Source organism: Choloepus didactylus, chromosome 1 (assembly GCF_015220235.1).
Source record: "Choloepus didactylus isolate mChoDid1 chromosome 1, mChoDid1.pri, whole genome shotgun sequence".
NCBI lineage: Eukaryota > Metazoa > Chordata > Mammalia > Pilosa > Megalonychidae > Choloepus > Choloepus didactylus.
This window is the reverse complement of record NC_051307.1, coordinates 120905007-120930782: the sequence shown is the minus strand read 5'-3', so window position 1 is coordinate 120930782 and position 25776 is coordinate 120905007. Positions and strand designations below refer to the sequence as shown.

At 38.1% G+C, this 25776-nt stretch overlaps 1 protein-coding gene and 1 long non-coding RNA gene across 3 annotated transcripts in view; both read left to right on the top strand.

Annotated features, from left to right (window-relative positions):
• Positions 1-2825, top strand: part of LOC119522394 — a 67584-nt gene extending 64759 nt beyond the window's left edge. The window contains exon 6 of the mRNA XM_037820908.1: positions 2766-2825. The gene's annotated coding sequence lies outside the window, so the exon portion shown is untranslated. The remainder of the gene's footprint in view (positions 1-2765) is intronic.
• Positions 2826-2968: 143 nt separating this feature from the next.
• The window catches only part of LOC119537937, a 48719-nt gene continuing 25911 nt past the window's right edge, over positions 2969-25776 (top strand). The window contains exons 1-3 of one of the 2 annotated variants that reach the window (XR_005217486.1): positions 2969-5238; positions 6661-6766; positions 8606-8710. This is a non-coding gene — a long non-coding RNA (uncharacterized LOC119537937). The remainder of the gene's footprint in view (positions 5239-6660; positions 6767-8605; positions 8711-25776) is intronic. The other variant, XR_005217487.1, reaches the window with a different exon arrangement.

The window sequence follows — 25776 nt, the reverse complement described above, 5'->3', positions numbered from 1 at the left end:
ATAGCTTCACCACTTGATTGAATCTAACTAATTTGTTTATGCTGGATTCTATACTGAACTCTTTTCATATTAATTCATATTATTCCTGTCTGGCTAGATCACTTACAGACACTCAGATTACATCAAATTGGATTATGCATATCTCTGAAGGCTTTGTCTGTCTCTACAGTTAAAGTACTAAAGCTATACTAATGTTCTAGGTCATTTCATTTCTATCTTTGAAATGTCCAATTGGATTTTCCATGATTTCTCACTTTCCCTCCCTTAGGTTCTTATTATTCCATATCTATTGTAGCACCATACTCAGTCTACCTGTCATTAGGCCTTTTCCCTTGAAATCTGTTTACATAATTCAGCTAGACAGGTGTTCTGGGTTGCTAAAGCTGCCGGAATGCAAAATACTAGAAATAGATTGACTTTTATAATGGAGATTTATTAGGTTACAAATTTACTGTTCTAAGGCCTTAAAAGTGTCCAATGTAAGGCATCAACAAGAGGGTACCTTCACTGAGGAAAGACTGATGGTTTCTGGAACACCTTTGTCAGCTGGAAAGGCATGTGGCTGGTGTCTGCTGATCTTTTGCTCCCTGGTACATTGCTTTCAGCTTCTGATTCCAGTGACCTTCTCTTTAAGCGTCACTTAGCTTCTCTAGGGCAAACTCTGGGTTTCATCTCTTAGCTTAGCAACACCAAACGTCTGGTTTCAACCGCTGTTTCCAAAATGTCTCTGGGCATTTTCTCTCTAAGCGTCTATCTCTGCTCTCTTCAAAATGTCTCTGCCTTTTATCCTCTCATAGATGACACCAGTAAACTAATTAAGACCCACCTTGAATGGACAGGGTCATACCTCCATGGAAATAATCTAATCAAAAGGTCCCACCCTCAATAAGGTGGGTCACATCTCCACGGAAGCATCCTAATCAAAAGGTCCATTCACAATAGGTCTGCCCCCAGAAAACTGCATTAAAGTACATTGCTTTTTATGGGGTATATAACAGATTCAAACCAGCACAACAGATAATTTCCAAAATGATTTCTAAGGAACACTAGTCCCATGAACTGCACTACCAAAAAAGGGTTCCATAATCAACTAACTTTGGGAAATCCTGCATACTGTATCTACTACCACTTTTCCCACTAGAAATTTAAAGCACATTAGCAAATTAAAGGTTTTCAGAAGCCCCACACTTATTTAGCTTTGTTCAATGCTAGATAATTTTTTCAGTGGAAATATTTATGATTGGATCTGAAATTATGTTAAGAAATCTATAATTTACTTTAAAGTAACTTCAGCATGGACTAATCCTGTGACTCCAAAGGGAAATGCACAGTTCAGGTTAGCTAGCATCCTAAACTCCAGAAGTCGTTATTTCAAATTTTTCTCTTATTTGTACCTCAAATAATACCCCAAAATTTGTTAATTGGCATGATAAGTGTTAGAAATGTTATTTTTACTGGAGAAAATAATGGCCTTTTATTTTCCATAATGAATGAAATAAATGAGTTCTCATTGGTGAAAATGAAGATATTTAAGATATGTACATTGGCTAAAATCCAGTATTTTCCTGATATCACCCTTACATGAAAAGGGTATATGAACCTAGCAAGTCCTTTAGCCTTTATCCATAGGTGTCTTGGTCTTGATCTCAATAGTCATGTATCAACCTTTAGGATTTCTGGCTGTCTGGTGCCACCATAAGGGCAAACAGAAGGTTGTCACATCCACCTCACGTGAATCTAGCACCTAAATGACAAAGAGCTTGGACTTCATCAATCTTTTCAGAACAGAATGTGTGAAGCATTTTGTACTTGCAAATGAATGTTTGTTTAATGAGTATCTGTATTTGTAAAAATTTGGTCCGAAACTTGCTTTCTTTATAACTTGGTAGTAAGGTTGTGGGAAGTACCTCAAAGTACCTCACCTACCTCAAAAGTTTTCCAGTAACTGCCATTATCTACTGAAAAAAATCCTTTAAGAGTTGAGCATGCCCAAGGTGTCTGAGGTTTGTGTGCAACAAAATATTAAATTTTTCTAAAAATTGGCTTTTTGTGTTGAAGAGTACAAAATATATGAGTAGAAGGAAATATTTGAGGTAAGAATTCCAAACAAGTTTAAGATAAAACTGAAAACTCCTTGCTAACCAATCTTATTGGGAACTTTGGGCCGTTTCATCTTGAAAAGAGCATTAGCTTGGGAAATTTGGGTTGGGGCATGGTGGAGGTACTGAGCAGAGTGTAACAGCAACCCAGGATGCACAAGGAATCATGGCCTCAATTCCATAGTCATTTATTACATGCCTCCTATGTGTAAAGCACTGGGCTAGGCACTGATGGACATAGAAATGTACACATAGGGTTCTTTCATTCTGAGTACTCCCAGGTTTGCTTCTGCAGGGATTTCTGTGTCATTGCCCCAGAAAGATGTGGGTGTGTCCTGCTATGAGTCCTCTGGGTATCAGTTGGTTTCTGATTTGTTCCCATTCCATGTCACCACACCCCAGCAAAAACTACTCCTTCATCTATCTCAGAAGGCAGTCTTCAACAGTGAGTTAAAAGTTTTGAGAGCGATATACTTGGAAAACACTGAGCAGGAGGGATGTGATGGTTAAATTCATGTGTCATCTTGGACAGGTGGTGATGCCCAGTTGTTTGGTTAAACAAGCATTTATCTGACTGTCACTGTGAGGACATTGCATGGACTTAAACTATCAGTAAATTGATTGCAACAATGGCTGATTACATCTACAATTGATTGCCTTCAACAGTGAGAGAAGTCTCATTCAAGCATTTGAAGGGTCTAAAAGGAGAAGTGATGATTTCAGCGTCAGAAGAGATAGTTTCCATCTCTATTTCAACCAGCCAGCTCCTCCTGTGGAATTCATCAAAAAACTTCATCAGCGTTCCAAGCTTGTGGCCTGCCCTGTGAAATTTGGACTTGCCCATCCCCACAGTTAAGTGAGAAAATTCTTATAAAAATCTCATAATGTTTACATATATCTCGTGTTCTGTTTCCCTAGAGAACCCTGACTAATAAAAGAGAGAAAGGAAACACCTGCTAAACAGTTGGATCAAAATTGAAAAAACTGTTGACATCAGAGCTTCCTCATATCCCCTCTTTCACTTTAGGATTTCTGTCTTGATTCTGAAAGGGCTTTAAAATATAATCAGGTGTAAGGAAAATGTTCAAAAAATAGATTGGGGTGATGAATGCATAACTATATGATGGTACTGTGAACAGTTGATTGTACATCATGGATGACTGTATGGTATGTGAATATATCTCAATAAAACTGAATTTAGTTAAAAAAAATATAATCAGGATGGAGAAAGAGGTCTTGGATGTAGTTAAGTTGTAAAGTTTCCACCAGTGTTGTAAGCGCAGGATTAATCCCAGAATATCAGTTACTATGTGTTAAATCTGAACCTTAAAGATGTAAGCTTGTGTTCTTCCAGGTGCTTCCCGGTGAGGGTAGGGCAGGAGAGAGGCCAAAACAGAGTTGTGAGCTAAGCAATTGATGAGGGGATTGGTAAAGAATAAAGAGCAGTGAAAGAACTTAGTCCTGTCATGAATTCTGGAAACTCAAATGGAAAGAGGAACTGACTCAGAGTGTGTTGAATGAGAGTGACAGATAGTGTGTATAAGCAGCTCATGGGAACCACCAAAAAAAAACCAGAAGAGAGTAATTAGAGATTGGGGAGAGAGAGAAACTTCCAGGTTGGAGGGTCCATACCAGAGGTGGAGTTGGAGTTTGAGGACGCAGAGCCAAGGGTAAATCTTGGTCAGAAATGTCTATGAGAAGAGTCTAGGGTCATAGACCGAGATACATGTGGCAACAGAGAGAGGTCTGAACCAAGAAGGGTGAGCCTTGTCATTAAAGAACCCTGATCTTTAGAGGTATAGTAGCTGAGCGAACACTCAGCCTTATCTAGAAAGAGGATGAAGAGAGGAAGATGGAGGCTGAATTAGCAGATGAGGACAGTAAGGAAAGCAAGGACGTGCCTGGTGCTTGAAATCTATGACAAGTTAGTGAATCACGCAATATCCTGTGGAGTTCATGTCATTGCTCTATAGTTGGTACAACTAAGATTTTCTCTGTTTTATAAGATAGTTTTCCTTTTGAACATGTAAGTATCCCTTCTATCTTTTATTCATTGTCTTTGATTGACTTTTGCCACTGTTTCTAACCCTTATGTAACAGAGAACTTTTGCTAGATCTCATGATGGCTTGGATTGTGCAACTTTTGGAGTCAGATTAAAGGCAGAACCAAGTTGTCCTGCAAAATAGAGGAAAGGAGGGAAAATGGCAAGAAGGAATTCAGGAGAGAGAGAGGAAGAATAGCCTGTAAGCCTGGGCTCATAAAAGGAAAGGGTCCAAGGGAGAAGTCTCTGGCAGCAAAAACAGCCAAAGAAGAGACATTAGAGAACAGAAATGCATAATTGGGATTTTTTTTTTAAACTGAGGGAGAGTGGGATGTACAATGCAAACCTATCGTCTTTAATTTCCTATCGGACATCTTCTGAAAGCCTACAATACTTTAGTGCAAGTGAATTCTCTTTAGGAACTTCAAAGAGGCCTTAAGCTGTGAGTCTAGCTTTGCTCAGCATGAAAGAGAGGTAGCATCTAACAGTCAGGGGAAAAAGGAGCTTAGGCATAGTCTAGGATAAAAGGTTTTATTTTCCAATTATTTCTCATTTTTAGAAAAAGAAAGACATCCTCATGCTTGTGTTTAGAACCTAACAAACCGTACATGTTTCTGGTACTTTATTATGTCCCTAGGTAACTATTAAAAAAATTGCTCTTACCATGATAACCTCGATGCTGGTTCCAGAAAATGCCAATTCTAATTGTGCTTTGGTATATTGTGCACCAACAGAAAACAAAATGCAGGAAAAGGGCATCTCTGTAGAGGTCAATGTTTTTAAAAATTAATCATCATCTTTATATGTTATTTAGTTCTTGTCCTTCTGTGCACCTACATCCTTAAATGACAAATGAAAATTGCTTTCCCAGTGGAGTGAAATATTTCTCAAACAAAGGTTTCCAAAAGGTTGAGAGAATGTGAATTGGTCATCTCATCTGGTCCTGGGTGACATTTCTTCTCTGTTTATGAAAGCCAGGATGCTGCTGCCAACCTGCAGAACTCCCTAACATCTGAGCTTCTGAGAGCATGAAAGCAGCCTGCTGGGAAGGAGATGGGGTGCAGCAGCAGGATAAAATGAACATTTTTATAAATGAGGTGGTATTTTGTCTGTTTACTCTTTAGCTTATTTGCCTTTTTTTTCTATGGCTGCTTATTGCTGTTTTTTATCTACTACCTGAGGATCTGTGAGTTTCTCTGTTCATACTGCCCACTCAGGTGAATTGAATGATCTAGGGCTTTGACTCAGACTGGGGTTCTTGGCCTGGATGAGCTTGAGAATGGTTAGGTCCATGGGCTGATGACTACAGATCCAGGGGAGGCTGGGAAACTATGCAGCTCCACCGTCGTAGCCTCCAAAGGAAGCTGAAGTTGAGTATCAAACAGATCATCCAAATTGTGGTCCTCTCAGGAGCTGTAAGAGACCAACACCTGGTAAAAGGCATAGGACAGCAGGTGCAAGAACCCAGGATGAACTTGTGGGTGTGAAGCAGACAATGGCAAGGGCTACCCCTGGAGAAGCCTCTGAGACACTTTGTTACGTAGGAGGTGAGCACTTAGGGATGTTGCAGGATTTTAGATGTCCGTGACTAATTATGACCCCACTGCTGTCTTTTAGAGATGAGGGACAAAGAGAAGTTAGCTGAAAATCAAAAGCACAATTGATCACATGAATATCCATTCTAGTGATCATCCTCTCATGATAAAATCTGTCATATAAAAATCAATGACAATTCTAGAATAGTTGTACATAAAAACAGATGGGAGTTTCATACCATCTGTCCAACCAGTCATTTGCAGATGTGGAAATCAGAGTCCAGAGAGAATAAGGGTCCTGCTAAGGTCACAGAGTGAGTCAGTGCTCAGCAATGAGTTCCTCTAGCTCAAAGGTGGGGAACTGCTCTGTCCACCATCCTAGATTCTGGAAAGCATTTCTTAGCTGTCCAGATGTTCTCAATTATCTGTTTAAAACACAGACCCATGAACAGATAATCTGCACATCTGGTTTGAGATGCTTGTCCTTACAAGATCAACTTAATAACCTTTGCCCTGCCCCTGAAGGAATGAAGTTTAACTCAATATTTGCTTTTTTGTCATCTCAGGAAGGTGAGAAAGCATAAACCCTGAAAACAGTGTTTATGATTATTTGGCAGGAGCTACAATAAACTAGTTGAAATATCTAAAAAAAGCTAATATTGAGAAGAGGTATTAACCACTGTCACTTTAAAGAAGCCAGTGAAACAAGCATGTAAACAGGATGATGATAATTTGCAGATCAAAACCAGAGACACAATGAATGACAAAAAACAATGATTCAACTTATTTAAAATAAGAGCAAGCCTCACAAAAAATTTTTTAAAAATCCATGAACTAATGGTACTGTAAACAATCGAAAGTACAATTTGTTTTGTATGACTGCTTGGTATGTGAATATATCTCAATAAAATGAAGATAAAAAAAAATTAAAGGAAGATTTATGACACACACACACAAAAAAAAAAAAAAATCCATGAACTATAGTCTCGTGCAGGAAATCAAGTGCAGTGTCTGAAAACACATGCTTTGAAGTCCAGGCCCATTGTTTTCCTGTCATTGGAGAGAAAACTTCAGCTTCCTCACCTATTCGGTGGGTATAACCAGACTACCTAACTAAGGGTTATTGGGAGGATTGAATGTGATAATACAAATGCCTGGTATACAATAAGCATAAAAATTATTATTTTTTTTGGTTAGCATTATTACTCATGGGAGATTTTTGTCCTACAATTTTTAAGATGAACTTGTTAATAACTGTTTATTCATTTATTCATTCATGCTCATGTATTATTTATTCTCCCCCAAATTAGTCCTGTCTTGCCATAGTACCCTGTAGTTCTCCTACAGCTACCAATGTAAATAAGGGCAGAGAAATAACTGCTTTGCTCACCTTTTATCCTCAGAGCCTAGCCAGATGTCTAGCACATTCTAACCAATCAACAAACACTTGTTGAATGACTGATTGACTGAATGAATGAAGAAAGAATTTGTTCCAGAGAGGTTTTAAAATAAGTTGTTAGCCTCATGGCTGTAACATTTCTCTCTTCCCTCTGTTTTTAGTTAATATATTATTTCTTTTCCTAATGTAGAATCTATTACATTCTTACTGTTGAAAATTTGGATAATACACAGAAAAGTACAAAGGAGGAAATAAAAACCCCATGTCTTAATTTGCTGGAGCTATTATAAGAAAGTGCCACAAACTGTATGGCTCTAAACACTAAAGACTTATTATCTCATAGTTTTGAAGGTTAGGAATCTGAAATCAAGGTGTCACAGGACCACCCTTTCTCTGAAGTCTGTAGGGGTCTGGCGGTGGCTTGCTGGCAGTCTGTGACCTCAAGCTCTTCCTCCAACAAAAATCATCTCTACTATGTCTCCTACTAACTGTATCCAATTTCCTCTTCTTATGAGATCCAAAAGCTCTTAGTCATCTGGATCAGCACCTACGCTAATCCAATTTGGCCTCGTCTTAACTAATAACATCTTCAAAGACCCTGTTTCCAAATATGATCACGCTCGTGGGACCAAGGTTAGGACTTGAACAGATCGATCCACAACACCCCACAAACCCTAAAGTGCAGAAGCAACCTCTGTTAATGTCTTGGTATCCTTCCAGAGCTTTTTCTAAGGCTTATGTAGTACATTTTCCCTTCCCCCATATCTTTAAATCTGTGACTATTTAGCTATATTTTAATATAGCCTCTTAAATTACAAATTTAATTTATAAATCCCCCATATCTGGCGTGAATGTGTGGGGTTGTCAGAGTGCTTTCATTATTGACAGAAAAACGTACACAATCTGAAAGCACAAAGTCATTAAAAGGAAAATGGGAAAAAATAAAAACATTTTTTTTAGAGTTACTCATGAAGCAAACTTTACCCATTTTACAATTTGGCCTCAAGCTGGCTCTGGTAATGAACACCAAGTCAGTATGAGAGAATCCAGAATCCTGGCAACAGCGGTCTTGTTTTGCTAAAGAATTAAAAAATAACCACTGTGTCATCTACATTTGCATACAAGAGAAAGGACAAAGAGATTTCTTCTCAAAAGTTGTTTCAATATTAGTTAGCATGCAGCTTTCATTTTTGAAACTATTTTGAAATTGCTTCCATGAAAGGTATGAATCAGGAAACAGAAAGCAGAGAAAAGATGGGCGCTGGGGGAGAGGGAGGGGAGGGTATTTCTGCTTGAGTAGTTTCATTACCCTGCTGTGGGTTCCTTGAGATCAGGGAAGTTCCAGGAATGGGAACTCCTAGTAGCATGGTTTCCTATTAATTCTGTCCTTTTCACAAATTATCAGGCAATTAAGTCTGTAAACATTTAACAATGGTCTCATTTCCTTTGATTCCTGGATTGTGTAACACCTAACCAAAGAAAATGACAAAGCAAGGAAAACCAATAATTTTTGCTTCACATTTCATCAAGGTTGAGGTCTAGATGTGAGTAACAACCTGGAAGAAGTGAAGTTGCGCTTAGAAAACTGAACGCCACAGAAACGGACTCATTGGTCTCTTGATGGGGCTTTTCAAGGTGATATATTTTCAGTTGAATAAATCATATATGTTTTGTGATTACCGGTCAAGTGGTAGTTATACTGGAAGAAAGAAATATTGCTTTATATTCTGCCTGACTGATTGGTAGGAATTTCCCTGAATTTAGATTAGAGAATGTTTATTGCTGGTGCCTACAACACTGATATATGACTTTGTTTTGTAGTTATAATCAGGTCACCTTTCATGTTGTTGGAAAAAAGTTTTTAAACACTAGAGATAAGGGAATAAAATGATTTAATTGGTATTAAATAGAAGCATTTATTACCTTTTACAGGGTCACATTTTTATCTGAGTGGAATCTATGAAAAATGTAAAAAAAAAAAAACTGTATCTGCATTTAAATATGAAAAGAGTTCTTCAAGCAGAAAATGCTACCCGACCAAGGTGGTTCATTCTTTGCCCGATATGCTCAAATGACCAATTCCTGAGACCCCGGAGTTTCAAAGAAAGAAAGAATTTATTGCTAGGCACGAAGCAGGAGAACAGATGGCTTATAGGACCAAAAATCTGTCTCCCCAAGCTGCAGTAATTTTGATAAATTTATAGTATTAAAAGATGGACAGATTTTAGAATAATGAGCAAAATGGCTCCAGATGATGTAATTAGATGTAATCTAATTATTGAGCATGTGCAGACTGGTTACATGCTTAATCACAGAACATATGTAAGAAAACAGTGGCCTTAATGTGATGATGGGCATGATTTTTAGTATTATAATGAGGTATAGGCTACTTACAGGTTAAAGTCGAAGCTACTGTGCATGTCAGGTGGGCCCATTTTGGTTAGATCAAGCTTTGGTTATCAAGATAACTTTGGACCTGGGGTGGGTTAGTTTTGGGCTGACTCAAGGCCCTTCATTAAACATTAGGGGCTGTCTTTAGTGATCACAAGACTCCAAAGTCCAAAAACCAGATAAAATGGGGGACAAATGAGGGTCAGGCACAAGGTTTTTACAATCACAAGGGCACAAGATAAAAGTCATACGATCATTATCAGACATCAAGGCTGCTGGATTACAGCTCAGAGATTTCAAGTATTTCCTTCTGTCTACTCTAATATACCAGAAAGTAAAAAGGAATAGCTATGTAATGATTCAGTAATCATAATCATCCCTTAAATCCTAACTTCTTGGTTACAAAAACAGAAGCTTCTGGCAATAATGTAGAAGAAGGAGCGATAAAGTAGGGACTCGAAGTCAGGTACCAGCCCAGTTGTGACTACATTTATGTGATCTTGGAGGCAGTTACCATATCTAATATGAGTATTATGACAAATGTTTATCATGCCTACCTCAAGCAGACCCACAGGGTGTACTGATGGGGGCCACTTCCACAGTAATTTGCCTTTTTTTCCACATTAACTTTATGAAAAATGTTGCTAAATGCAGATTGGTGGTTTCCTCTCTGTCTTTTTTGTCTCTGTCTCTATATATTTTATATAAGAAATAATAACTCAGAAACAATAAGTAAATTTATCCAACACATGAGTGAAGGAGCTGAGATAATAAGACTTTCAGAAAAGCAGATGTTATCCTTCATCAGAGGTTATAGGGCATTTGGCTTTGGGTGTATGTAGAGGGTGATTAAGGTAGCATGCATGAAGCCCACCTTCAGCTATGCCGGAGATGTGCAACATGGCCGCCAGGGCTGATACAACAATAGCTTAAGTTACCCTCAGCCTTCTTTACGGAAGTAGTTCGCGCCAAAAGTGCTAGTTCGCGCCAAAAATGCTAACCCTACATCTGCCATCCACCCTAGCAACAGCAATCACCAATCCCAGACCGCTACCTGTCCTTATTAGCCACCCCCTCTCCCTCCAGGGCATATATACCCTGCCTCTTCAATAAAGTTTTGCAGCTTGATCAGAAACCTGTCTTGCTGTCGTTCTTCGCGTCTCTTGTCCCATACCATTCCTCCCTCACAGGACTCGGAGCCTCCGTTGAACGTCCCGCGGGCCGGGACAGGTGTATGCTACTTTAATGTGGTTATTATACCCGACAAAATCAGGTGAAAAAGCAGAGGCTAACCTTTTCTTCAGAAAAAGTCATTATTGCCATAAGAAGAAATTATTGTTCCTGGAAAATTGTAGAAGTATAATCATTGCTTAAATGGGGTTGCAATACTCCCTGATCACTGGGGTGGAAAGCCCACCCCCTTCAAGTGCCAGGGCAGATGACTTGCCTCCTCCAAGCAAGCACAGGGACGCACCTACCTTTTCTACACATGTGGGTGGGCTCGCTCACTTGGCCGGAGAATTCTCTTCTGTCTAGACCTTGACTTCCATGATTCTGCCCTTGAAGTCATTCTTCCTTTGGTTCATCCCTTCTCTGCCCTTTTCTGACTAGGCTGCCAGTGTTTCTGCTTGTAGAAATCTTGCAAAAAAAAAAAATTATCAGCTTTGCATGTAGTTCATAAAGTCTAAACCCTCAGACAATAGAACTTTTCACAGATATTTCCTATATAACTGCATTTGAAATCCTGACTTGCACTGAAGATCCAGGTTCAGTTAAACCCTCACCTGGAGCTTATGGTGATTTGAAGCTGTATGTACCCCAGAAAAACATACTCTTAAATGTAATCCATTTCTGTGGGTGTGAACCCATTGTAAGTAGGACCTTTTGATGAGGATACTTCAGTTAAGGTGTGGCCCATCTCAACCAGGATGGATCTTCATCCCATTAATGGAGTCCTTTATACATGGTATCAAGTCAGACATGAAAGAGAAAGCCACAGGAAGCAAGAAGCTAAAATGGAACCTGGAAGAGAAGGAAGAGACCAGGAGACACCCCCTCATGCCTTGCCATGGGATAAAGGAGCCAAGGATGACTGGGAGCCAGCCCTAGAATGCCACATTCTTCAGGGAGAAAGCATTGCCTTTATGATGCTTTAATTTGGGCATTTTCCACACCTCAGAAACATGAGTGAATAAATTCCCCTTGTTTAAGCTGTACCATTTCGTGGTATTTGCTTGAGCAGCCTAGGAAACTAAACAGATGTGGATACAAGGAAACTGGGGGGCTGCTATTGCAAATACCAAAAAATGGGGAAATGACATGGGAGCTGGTTTTGGGGTAGAGGCTGGAAGTATTGTGAACTGTTTGATAGAAAAGGCCAAGATTGCTTTGAAGAGACTGTTGGTAGAAATATGGGTGATAAAAGTACTTCCAATGAAGCCATTGATGAAAATGATGAATTTGTTATCGGAAATTGGAGAAAAGGTGATCCTTGTTTTAAAGTGGCAGAGAACTTGGCAATATTGAGTTCTGATGTTGGATGGAGGACAGATCTTGAGAGTGATAAACTTGGATATTTAGCTGAGGAGATTTCCAAGCTAAATGTGAAAAGTGCAGCCTGGTTTCTCCCTACAGCTTATAGAAAAATGTGAGAGACGAGAGGTAAGCTGAGAATTGAATTCCTTGGCACAAGGAAACCAGAAAATTGATGGTTTGGAAAATTCTGAACTTCTGGAAAGTGAGTCCCCAGGGAATAGTGCACCATGTGAGTTTAACTGAACATGGATCCAGTCAGCCATTCAATGCAAGTCAGGATTAAAAGTGCAGTTATCCAGGAAGGATCTGTGGAAACTCCCACTGTCTGATGGGCTGGACCCCTGTGTATTACATGCAAAAACCAACAAGTTTTTTTGCGAGACCTGCATGAAAGGAACCACTGCCAGCATGAACTAAAATGGACAGGAAAGGGACATATTGAAGAAAAAAAATCACTCCAGAGGCAGAACCATGGAAGCTGAGTTCTGGACTGAAGACATCCTCTTGAACAAAGATAGAGGGCCTACCTATGAATGTGGAAGGTATGAGTCTGCACTTGGAGAGGGAAGGTCTTCTGCCCTGTTGGTCAGGAAGAGTACTGCCATCCCAGTGCTATGAGAAGGTGGCACCTGTGCAATTACAAAGATACAACTTGAAACGAGTAAAAAAAATAAGGTAAGGGAAGACAGGGTATAGGAACAGTATATGTGTATGCTATTGAAGTTAAGTTGGTATCAAATCAAATATATTTAGGTTGTTAAACCACAAAGAAAATATATGAAAAATATATTCAGAAAGAAAAGAGAAGGAATTCAATATGGTACAATATAAAAAAAGAATATGAAAGTAGGCATTAACTGAAAAATCGAAGGGCAAAAAAGACATGACTTACAAAAGCTAAATAGTAAATATGGCAGAAGAAAGTTCTACATTAGTAGTTACTGTAAATGTAAATGGATTAAACTCTCCAGCAAAAAGGCAGATATTGGCAGAAAGCATGAAAAAGCATGACCCAACTATATGCTATTTACAAATTGCTCATCTTAAATTCAAAGACATAATAGGTTGAAAATAAAAGGATGGGAAAGATATACCATGCAAATAGTATGAGAGCTGCAGTAACCGTACTAACATCAGATAAAAGAGATTTCAAGTCAAAAATGGTTATGAGTGACAAAGATGGTCATTATATATGTTAAAAGGGTCAATTCAACAAGAAGACATTAGAATTATAAATATATTCACCTAGGAGCAGAGCCCCCAAATTTTGAAGCAAATACTGACAGATTTGAAGGGAAAAATAGTTCTACATTAATAGTAGGAGAATTTAATACATCACTTTCAATAATGGATAGAAGATCTATATAGAAGATCAATAAGGAAATAGAAGAATTGCATGATGCTCTAAATAAGCTAGACCTAGGAGTCATATATAGAAAACTTCACCCAACAGCAACAGAATATACATTCTTCTCTAGTGCACATGGATCATTCTCCAGGACAGACCATATCTGAGGTCACAAAATAAGTCTCAATAAATTTCAAAAATACATTGAAACCATACAATGTGTCTTCTCTGACCATAAGGAATGAAGCTAGAAATCAATAACAGAGGGAGAAATGGAAAATTCAACAAATATGTGGAAATTAAACAACCAATCCTACAGAAATAAAAAGGACTACAAAAGGATACTGTGTTCACCAACAATTTAGATAACCTAGATGAAATGGACAAATTCCTAGAAACACACAAACTACCTACAGTGACTCATGAAGAAATAGAAGATCTCAACAAACCAATAACTACTAAAGAGATTGAATCAATAATAAAAAACCTCTCAACAAAGAAAAGCACAGAACCAGAGGGCTTCCCAGGTAAATTTTACCAAACATTCCAAGAATAATTAACACCAGTTCTGCTCAAAGTCTTCCAAAAAGTTGAAGAGGAGGGAACATTTCCTAATTCATTCTAGAAAGCCAACAACATCCTCATACCAAAACCAGATAAAGATACCAGAAGAAAATAAAATTACAGACCCATATCTCCAGAATATATATGCAAAAACCCTCACAAAAAAGTACTAGCAAACCAAATCCAACAGCACATCAAAAGAATTATGTACCAAATCAACTGGGATTTATCCCAGGTCTGCAATGGTGCTCAACACAAGAAAATCAATTAATGTAATACACCACATTAACAGAATGAAAGACAAAACCACATATCTCAACTGGAGCAGAAAAGGCATTTGGCACTCCTTCTTGACAAAAACAGTTGGAATACCAGAAATAGAAGGAAAGTTCCTCAACATGATAAAGAGTATATATGAAAAACCCACAGCTAACATCATACTCAATGGGGAAAGACTAAAAGCTTTCCCTCTAAGATCAGGATCAAGACAAGGGTGTGCACTGTAACCACTGTTATTCAACATTATATTGGTAGTTCTAGGTGGAGCAATTGGGCAAGAGAAAGAAATCTAAGGCATCAAAATTAGATGGAAGGGAGCGGGGTGCTTGGGCCCAATGGACAGTGGGAGAGAATGTGCCACAAGAATCCTGAGAAAGAAGGGAATGTGACTCCCACTTTCCAGATTTGGAACACTGAGCACACAGACCAGGACTCGAATCCTTTGTTCAAAGTCCAAACCCTCTCTCCCTAACTCAGTGGATGAAGAGGCTGGGGGCACCTCACCTTCCACCTGCCAGCCAAGGGTCCTGAGCTGGGTGGCCTTCCAGGCCTTAGACATTTATTCAGGGCATGATTCTTTCTAAGACAACCTCATGGAAGAGGGTACATTGAATTCAATAAATATGTATTGAGCATCTACTGTGTGCCACACACTATACTTGAAAATGGGGTTATTGGGTTACAGCAGTGACTAAGACAATGTCCTTTTTCCCAGGAAGTAGTTGGGAGCAACAACAACAAAAAAAACCCACAACAACTAAACAAATATGATAATTTCTGATAGTGGTGAGTTCTATGAAGAAAATTAAACAAGATGTTGGAGAATCAGCGACAGGAACAGAGAAGATGTTGGGGATGGCGGTTGAGTTCAGATCACCTGATAATGAAAAAGAGCCATTCATGCATCTTTCCATCTGGGGGAAGAATGTTCCATGCAGTGGAAATAGCAAGTGCAAGAGCCAAGAGATGAGAAAGAGATGGAAGTGGAGGAGGATTTGGGGGCCATGGAAAAGCTCCAAGACCAGTGAGTATGGAGCATGCATGAGGAGCATGATGGATTTATGTTGAGCTGAAGCTGGAGGGCAAAGTGGTGAGTGGGCCTTAGAAGCCTAGTTAAGGAGTTCCCTGGGCTGTGGGCAGCCAGGGGAGGTTTCTGAGCTGGAAGATGACATGAACAGAGTTATGTTTTGGGAAGATTAAGGGGTTTCCGTGTTGTGGATGGACCACAGGAGGGAAATTTGGAGACAGGAAGATATCTAAAAGGCTTGTAGTTTTAAAATATGTCCACAAATTCTTTGATACACTTCCCTTCCAAAGGAGGAGCCCAGCCCCCATTCCCCCTTTAATTGTGAACTGTATTTAGTAGACTTACTTCTAACTAATATAATGTTACAAAAGCACTGATGTGAGAGATCTGGCATTAGGATATAAAGCCATGTGGCTTCTTCCATGCTCTCTATTTTGTATCGTTCACTCTGGGGAAAGGTGGCTGCCATGACCTGAGGACACTCAAGCAGCCCTGTGGAGATGCCCACGTGGCCTGGGGCTGGGGCCCTCCCCATATTCAGTGATCCATCTCGGAATCAGATCGCCCAGCCCCGGTCAGGCCTTTGGATGATGCAGACAGGACCAGCATCTTGACCGCAGCCTCATGAGAGACCCTGAGCCAGCACCACCCAGCTAAGCTGCTCCCAGATTCCTGACCCACAAGAACGTGAGCTTAATAAATGCTTTGGGGATAATATTTTTGCAGCCACAGATAATTAACACAAATTTATTACCAAGCTATGCCAGTTTGTATATTTATGTCCCCCAGAAAAAGCCATATTCTTTAATGCATTCTTGTGGGGGCAGATGTATTAGCGTGGCTTGGGTTGGAACCTATTGGTTCAGTGTCCATGGAGATATGCCCCACCCAACTGTGGTGATAACTCTGATTGGATAATTTCCAAGGAGGCGTGGCCCTGCCCATTCAGTGTGGGCCTTGTTTAGTTTACTGGAGCATTATATAAGCTCAGACAGAAGGCGCTGAGCTGGAGCTGAGACAGAGATTTTGAAGATGGCCATTGGAAGCTGATGCAGACATTTTGGAGAACGCCATTTTGAAACCCAACCTAGGAGCAAGCAGACGCCAGCCAGGTGCCTTCCCAGCTAACAGAGGTTTTCTGGATGCCAATGGGCTTTCTCCAGTGAAGGTACCCTTTGTTGATGGACACTTTATGTCCTTAAGACTGTAACTGTGTAACCAAATAAACCCCCCTTTATAAAAGCCAATCCATTTCTGGTGTTTTGCATTCTGGCAGCATTAGCAGACTAGAACACTGTTGAATTGAAAAAAGAGAAAAAGAAAGAAAAAAAATATTCATTGTGTAAAACTTCAAAAATATTTAAATTTAGGGGAAAAAAATTTGTTGGGATTCATCCACTCAATGTCAAGAAACAGCCACTCTTAACATTTTGGTATATTTTGTTCTAGTTATTTTTCTCTATGTACTTTTTTTTTCTTCAATTTTTAAAAGTTTGTTTTTAAAAATGAAGAAAACTCATTTAATTTGAAAAAATGAGAAATTCTGATAATAACCAGGATAGGCAAAGATGAGGGGAAACAAGAACCCATCTGCGGCTGGTGGGAATATAAATCACAGACCACTTCAGAGAGCAATTTGGTTTTATCTAGCAAAGCTGAGGTGACATACCCTACCTACTGCCACTCCCAGCAATTTTACTCCTGGGAATATATCCCAGAGAATCTCTCATGTACGTACACAAGGAGACAAGTTCAATAAAGCTTGCAGCAACATCATTTGTAACAGAGACAAAAAAATTGGAAATAATCTATATGGTTATCCATGAGAAAGAATAAGTAATTTTTGGTTTATTCCTATAATGGAATAATAGGGTAACTTGATGGAAATATGGCTACATGTGTGAACCTGGATAAACTTCAAAAATATAATGTGGGTTCAAAAAAAAAAAAGGATCAAATTACAGAAGTATACACAGAGCTTGAAACAATTTATATACTTTCAAAAGAATGAAATATATACACACACAAAAACACAACATTCATGAGAGGGAAGAACACCAAATTCAGGAAGGCTGTTACACTGGGGTGGGAAGGGACAGGATGAGATCATGGAGGGTTATGCAGGTATCTTCACTAGTGACTGTGATGCTTATTTCTTATGCAAGGCGTTGAGTACATGGATGATCATGGTGTTAGTCTATATAATTCAGTGTATGTATGGAATATAATGAAATAGTAGTAAAGCATGAGGATTGGAAGAATTTGATGAGATATTGGAAAAAAAGTTCATTCATTCATTTGTAGAAATAATTGTTCATTGAGCACATACTATGTGCTCGATGCTGGAGACACATGATGGACATAGTATTGCTACTCTCAGAAGCCTACAGTCGTGTGGGGGACACTGGTTTTAAGCACTTAATCAGGTGAATGAATGTGCAATGTAAACTAAAATAAGTGCTCAAATTTCCAGGCAGGAAATGGAAGGGTTTTCTCTGGAGAATCTAACTGCCCAAGAAAAAAGAACTTAAACATGCTGACATTGGGGTAGTCCAACAAACAGCCCAGCTGGTCCATTCTACAGTGAAGCTTAAGTCAATGATCTATGTACGTTTCTTATCTAGCTGATCTCATTTTGTGTCTTGGAATTTTCATTTAAAGTTACCATTTAAGCATTTTTCTGTGTGGCTACCAACTCTTCACAAGCATAGATTTCTCCCCAGTTAATATATTTATTAATTTATTTGCCAAACCATTTGGAAAGACTTTGACTATGAAAACCTTTATATTAAGTCTTATTGGTATTCTCTTTACCAAAGTAAAAGTATCTTATTTTTTATTGCAAAAGAAATATGCTAGTAATAAAAAGTCAAACTATACAGAATTGTATAAGGTAAAAAGCAAACACCTTCTGTGCTCTAGAAAAAAGGGTACTGCTTTAAATATGATGTATAAACTTCCAGAGTTTTAATGCAAGTAAACACACACATAAATATCAAGTTTTTATACCAATGGGTTAGTACTATGTGTAATTTTAGTAACCTATTTTTTTCACATAACATAATCCCTTTTCTCTTTTCATGTAGTACATAGATCCTTCTTCAGATCTGTCTAGTATATATTGTATGGATATACTGTAATTTATTTAATCAATCCCCTCTTGAAGGACATGTAGATTATTTTCATCTTCTTTGCTGTTATAAACTATACTACAGTGACCATTTTTGTATATATATTTTTGTACACTTGTCCATAATTTCCTTAGGATAAATTTACAGAAAGAGTTTCAGCAGTCTAAGGATATGCATATTTAAACTGTTCACTATTAAACTATGCAATTACAAGTTAAGCCTCTGAAAGTTTACAGACTTCTACTCTCTCTTCAAGGCATAAACTTACCTATTTCCCCACATCTTCACCAACCCTGGCCATTATCAGCTTTTAACATCTTTGCCAATCTGACAGGTGCAATGTAATGCAGTTTGTTGTTTTCATTTGCACTTCTTTGATGAATAAAAAAGTGATATCTTTTTGTAAAAAAGAAAAATTGGTTGGAAGAAGTGAAATGTTTCCTATTTGCAGATGACATGATCCTCTATACAGAAAATTCTGAAAATTCCACAACAAATCTACTGGAACTAACAAACTAATCAGCAAAGTGGTGGGGTACAAGATCAACACACACAAAAATCAGTAGTGTTTCTATATACTAGTACTGAACAACCTAAAGAAAAAAAACAAGAAAAAATTCCATTTACAATAGCAACAAAACAATCAAATATCTATGAATAACTCTAACCAAGGATGTAAAGGACTTGTAACCAGAAAATTACAAAACATCATTAATATAAATCATAGAAGACCTAAATAAATAGAAGGACATTCTGTGTTCATGGAATGATAGACTAAATATTGATAAGATGTCAATTCTACCCAAATCAATTTACAGATTCAGTGCAATCCCAATCAAAATTCCAACAGCCTTCTTTGCAGAAATGGAAAAGCCAATCATCAAATTTATATGGATGGATAAGGGACCCTGAGTAGCCAAAGTCATCTTGAAAAAGAAGAAAAAAGTTGGAGGACACATATTTACCTGTCTTAAAACTTACTGCAAAGCCATAGCAATCAAAACAGGATGGTACTTGCAGGACAGACATACAGGGCAGTGGAATCTAATTGAGAGCTCAAAAATTCACCCTTACATTTATAGCCAACTGATTTTCAACAAGGGTGCCAAGTCTACTCAATAGAGAAAGAATAGTCTCTTCAACAAATGGTGATGGGAGAACTAGATATCTTTATGCAAAAGAATGAAAGTGGACCCCTGCCTCACAACATATAAAAATCAACTCAAAATGGATCAAAGGCCTAGATACAAGAACCAGAAGAAAACATAGGGAAGCATCTTCAGGACTGTGTGTTAGGCAATGGTTTCTTAGACTTTACACTCAAAGCACAAGTAACAAAAGAAAAAAATACATAAATGGGACTGCATCAAAATTAAAAACTTTTGTGCATCAAAGGACTTTATCATGAAAGTAAAAGACAGTCTAATCAATGGGAGAAAATATTTGGGAATCATATATTTGATAAGAGTTTAATATCCAGAATATATAAAGAAATCCTACAACCCAACAATAAAACGACAAACAACCCAATTTAAAAATGGACAAAAGACTCTCTCTCTAGCTAAGCCAACTTGAAAAGTGAAATCACTGCCCTCCCCCCTACGTGGGATCAGACACCTAGGGGAGTGAATCTCCCTGGCAATGTGGAATATGACTCCCGGGGAGGAATGTAGACCCGGCATCGTGGGATGGAGAACATGTTCTTGACCAAAAGGGGGATGTGAAAGGAAATGAAATAAGCTTCAGTGGCAGAGAGATTCCAAAAGGAGTCAAGAGGTCACTCTGGTGGGCACTCTTATGCACAATTTAGACAACCCTTTTTAGGTTCTAAAGAATTGGGGTAGTTGGTGGTGGATACCTGAAACTATCAAACTACAACCCAGAACCCATGAATCTCGAAGACAATTGTATAAAAATGTAGCTTCTGAGGGGTGACAATGGGATTGGGAAAGCCATAAGGACCACACTCCACTTTGTCTAGTTTATGGATGGATGAGTAGAAAAATAGGGGAAGGAAACAAACAAACAGACAAAGGTACCCAGTGTTCTTTTTTACTTTAATTGCTCTTTTTCACTTTAATTATTATTCTTGTTATTTTTGTGTGTGTGCTAATGAAGGTGTCAGGGATTGATTTAGGTGATGAATGTACAACTATGTAATGGCACTGTGAACAATCGAATGTACGATTTGTTTTGTATGACTGTGTGGTATGTGAATATATCTCAATAAAATGAAGATTAAAAAAATGGGCAAAAGACTTGAATAGACATTTCTCTAAAGAGGATGTACAAATGGCTAAAAGCACATGAAAAGAAGCTCAACATGACTGGCAATTAGGAAAATACAAATCAAAACCACAAAGTGATACCATTGCATATCCATTAGAATGGCTATTATTTATAAAAAACAAAACACAAAATTGTGAGTGTTGGAGAAGAAATGGAGAAATAGGAACATTTTTAGGAATGTAAAATGGTGCAGGCACTGTGGAAGACCATTTGGCAGTTCCTCAAAAAGTTAAATATAGAATTACCATATGGCCCAGTAATCTTGCTTGTAGGTTTATACCCAAAAGAATCAAAAGCAGAGACTCAAACAGATATCTGGACAATTCTATTGGCATTATTCACAGATTCCTAATGATGGAAAGCAACCCAGGTGTCTATTAACCAATGAATGGATACATAAAATGTTGTCTATACATACTATGGAATATTATTCAGCTGTTAAAAAGAGTGAAGTTCTGAAACATGTAGCAAAATGGATGAACCTTGAAGACATCATGTTGAGTGAAATAAGCCAGTCACAAAAGGACAAATATTGTATGATCTCACTGATATGAAATAATTAGAATAAGCAAATTCATATAGTCAGAAACTAGAATACACATTACCAGGGTCCAGGATGGTAGTAGAAAATGAGGGGGCTAATGCTTAAATTGCACAGGGTTTCTATTTGAGTTGATGGACAAGTTTTAGTAACAGATGTTTACAACATTGTGAATGTAATTAACAACACTAAATTCGGTATTTGAATGTGGTTAAAAAGGGAAATTTCAGGTTGTAATTATGTTACTTATTAGAATTATGGAAAAAATTAAAAATAAGAAGCATAGCATTATACATCATAAACAGTGAACACTATTGTAAGTGATGGACTATAGTCAATAGTACAATTATTTAAATGTACTTTCATGAATCATAACAAATGCAGCAGGCTAATGCAAGGTGTTAATAATAGGGTGGTTTATGGGAACTCTGTATTTTATGCATGATTTTTTTTTTGTAAACCAACAACTTCTCTAATAAAAGAAAAAGAAAAAAAAACAAACAAAAGAAATGAAAGTTACATAATTTTAGTTGACAAGGAATTTAACTGTGGATGAGCCAATTGTATATTTAATTTTACACTTTACTGAAATGACACTTTTTCTTCTAAAGTAGGGTAAAGATTTCCAAAATACATTCAAGGGGTTATATTACTGATTAATCCAAATTCCCCTACGTGCTACATGATTGTTAATGTGAATAGGTTTCACATTCCTCAGGAGTGAATCTTTAATTTATCAACTGTAATATATAATGTGAAACTACCAGATGACTTCATTTCAAACGCTGCCTTATGAGTTACCATATAAGTATGCACTTTTCTAAGACAAGATTTATTGTGAAAAAGTGAAAATTCTATCCTGACTGAGAAGGGAAGATTCCTGGTAAGTGATAGCAAAGAAGCTGGCAAAACTGTCACTCATTTTATAATAAACACAAACCACATCCTTGTGCTGAGGCTTGATTTGGGAATACTTGTTGGGAAAATATCAGGCTAGTAGTGTGTGTTGACTACTTCCTACAACTTTGAGTAAAGTCCTATAAGGGATAAAGATTCTATTAAATTTGAGGAGGAAAATACAGCTTTTCTCAGAAAAGATACATTCCGCCTGTGGCCAGAAGTCCAATGTGGTTGACTGGCAGATAGGCTTGATCTTTGCAGGGTTAAAAAGCTGGATTCTCTGCATCAAGCTCAAGTCAGAAGTAAATACGGGGAAACATGGTCAGACATATGATTGGAACCTGGAGAAGACTGATACTGCAGTACCCAACACATCCTTTTGGGCTCTTTTATGAAAAAGGTGACAATTATCCTCATTGTAACATGGGGTAAGGAGCAGCTGAATTGTTATTCCCCAACTGGAGTACTGTACTGCACTGTCAAGAGGCAGTGGGTCAGGTTGGAGGCTGAGAACTTAGAGAATGAATGAAGCTCCAGAACTTGTTGCTACCTGGCAGAATCCACCAGTTGTAGTTCCTGATCCAAGGACTATAACTATTCATGATCTGTGGAGTTTGAACAAATATAAATCATCAGAAACTAAGAAACTTTAAAAGAGACGTGTTGCCAGAAAACCCCAAGCCTGTTACCCAAGAAACCGAAGCCTGAAAAATCTCTGCCCCTGATGCAACCCCCAAGTCTCACAATCCTAACCAAGTGGAAATAAACTAATGTAGTGCGTTTCCCAGAAAGGGAATTCTCCTCAGTGCCTGTCTCAGCCAAGGCCAGAGTGATAGAGGACAGGACTGGGGAGATCCAAACTGATTAATTCAGAAACTCACGCTACTACCTTGGCAGGGCGTATTTGCTATCCCTGTCTAGCAGGTTTAGTTGATGCCCCTGAACCAGTGATCTTTGTATCTGTTTCCATTTCCAAAGGGGATTTTTTCTTTTTATGGTTATGCTGTTTTCCCTCCATTATTTTATACTGTGGGTTTTGGGGATGGATACATTTGTCATTTAGTCCAGAAGGCCATCTCTCAGAGATCCTGGACCTTCAATGCAAGGACTGGGTGCAATTTTAAGTTGTCTCCTTTTTTAGAAGTGGAACTGTCTGTGTTTTTTTTTTTTTTTTTTTTTTTTTTTATGTGGGATTGGTGAATTTTATTAGTGGGGGTATTTTTAAAATTATTTATATAAGGAAAAGGGAATATTGGGCAGATGAGTGGTACTATTGTAGTTATCTATAGTTTTGATCTGTCTAGGATCCATTTTTCCTTTTGCTATTTACACCTTGACTTATTTTTGAGGAACTGCCCTGACCCAATTTCATTGACGAAGTTTCAGTTGGACTAATTCCATCCCCAGGTCTAGACAGGAGCAAGTGGCCACTGTTACTGGTTTAGGGATGGGAATGTAATTGAAATTGGCCCAATGAGAAAGAGTCAGTCCTAGAATATTTGTTAGAGTCAGGAAAGATCCTTTCTTTTCCCATGACTTGCTAGCATGGTGGACTATAAACCTGGACCACCTAGTGGCAATCTTACTCCCACATCGGAAAAGTCTGCTGAGAATGAAGCCAATACAGAGAAATGCAAATTGTTTGTGGTCCAGAAGCTTCCCTGACTTTATACCTTGATTATCTGGATTGAATATACCTGAAGACCCTCACTGGATTTTTCTGGTATGTAAAGCAATACATTCTCTCTTTAGCCTAAGGTATTTTTTTTTTTTTAATTAGAGCAGTTGTAAGTTTACAGAACAATCATACAAAAAGTACAGAGTTCATATATACCCCCCCACACACATGCACAGTTTTCCCTGTTATTAGTATTTTGCATTAGTGTGGTACTTTGTTACAATTGATGAAACAATATTTTTATAATTATACTATTAAACATTGCCCATAGTTTACAATAGGGTTCACTCTTTGTGTTGTACAGTTCTACGGATATTTTTTTTCTTCTGATTTATATACAACCTAAAATTTCCCATGTTAACCACTTTCAAATATACAATTCAGTGGTGTTAATTACATTCACACAACTCAAGCAATTTCGAGTTGGATGTCTGTCCTAGTTGACATAGTCACATTAGACTGACAGTAGTAGTTATTGTCTATTTAATAGAATACTGGACACCCTATCTCCAAGCACATACTCACTCTTCCTTGTCGTTCTGTCAGGTCTTTTGGGTACCCAAGTCGGATTCATTTCATCAAATTCTTAATTTTCTGGGGAAGGTTGGAAGCAGATTTGTCATTTCCCTGACATATTTCATTAGCATCAGGTGGTTACAGCTGGTGTCCAAGCTAATAGGCCAGTACCTGTGCTCTGCCAGTTGTTAAATATTTTGAATGTCATCTCTAATTGGAAAGGAAACACTGGTCTAGGCTGTCTTTTGATATATTTTTTGTTAATGGACAAGCATCTTAGTTAATTGACTCCCAGATGGCTTCAAGGGTATTAGAAATCCAAACTTTAATCAAATAACGGGAGAGTGTGGATTTTTACCTGATGTTTAAAACCAGAATAAAGTGGTAAAAAGAGCACTTATAGGGTCTTAGGAGGACTTGAGCAAGCCATTAGTCCCGATATTCTACATATGTAAAGCGAAGGTATTAGAATAGAAAAATATTAGCATTCCTTCAAGCTCTAAATTCCTATGTCTCATTTGGTAAAAGGTGAAACAAAAGTGAAAGAGCTTGGTGAAACGAAACGTGATACTTGTAAATGTGGATAATTCTCGGAAATCAGGCATGCACTCAAAATTTGGCAAGGAAATGTGGACTGAATAAACACTTGAACACTCCTTGGTACACACACCCTAATGGACATACCTGCAATGAATAAAACGTCTTGTAAAATCACCTTGTTTCATGTAAACACAGTGAGATATACATGAACTTAGCATGTGGCAGTATTACAGGCATTTTTTTTTCCTTCTGGGAGCTGGACCTTTGGCACATTGATTCTACTTTAAGCTGTTGTTTTATCAGTGAATCTAGACACACCCAAGATATATCTTTCTGTATTTGTCTACTCCAATATAAATACTTCCTGGAAGTTCTTAACAAGAGTTGTCAGTACATGCCTAGCTTTTTTCTTTCTTTTTTCTTCCTGATTCTATCTGCAAAAACAAAATTAAGGAAAGAAAAGACAAGATGAGGAGAGGAGAGAAAAGAAGTAGAAAACAAAAAGGAAAAAGATTTATGTCTGAGGATAAGGAAACTACTTCTTTAATGTGTTTGTTATAAGGAACAAAACATTTAAAAGAATGTAATAGTCATTAAAAAATTAATAATTATAAGAAGACTTGTTATTTTTTCCATTTGCCAAAGTGCGATAATGGGAGTCTGTCCATGCTTATTCCTTTTCCTTGGTCGAGCTGCCATTCGTACCCACCTCTGGTGGGGCGCAGGGCTCTGGCTCACCGACCTCCAACCACAGGAAGTAAACTGAGCAGCAGCAGTAGCTCCCTGCAGTTTTCCCTTCTGAACAAACTTTTTGAAGTTCTAAGAGTGAATTATGAAAGGAAAGGAAACATCAAGTATCCTTTGCTAAATCTCCCCGTGGGCTTCCTCACACACTGGGGCCTCAGTTGGGGAATTTTCTTTAAAGCCTTTGCTTTTCCTAGTTTGGGGCACCATGTAGAAAA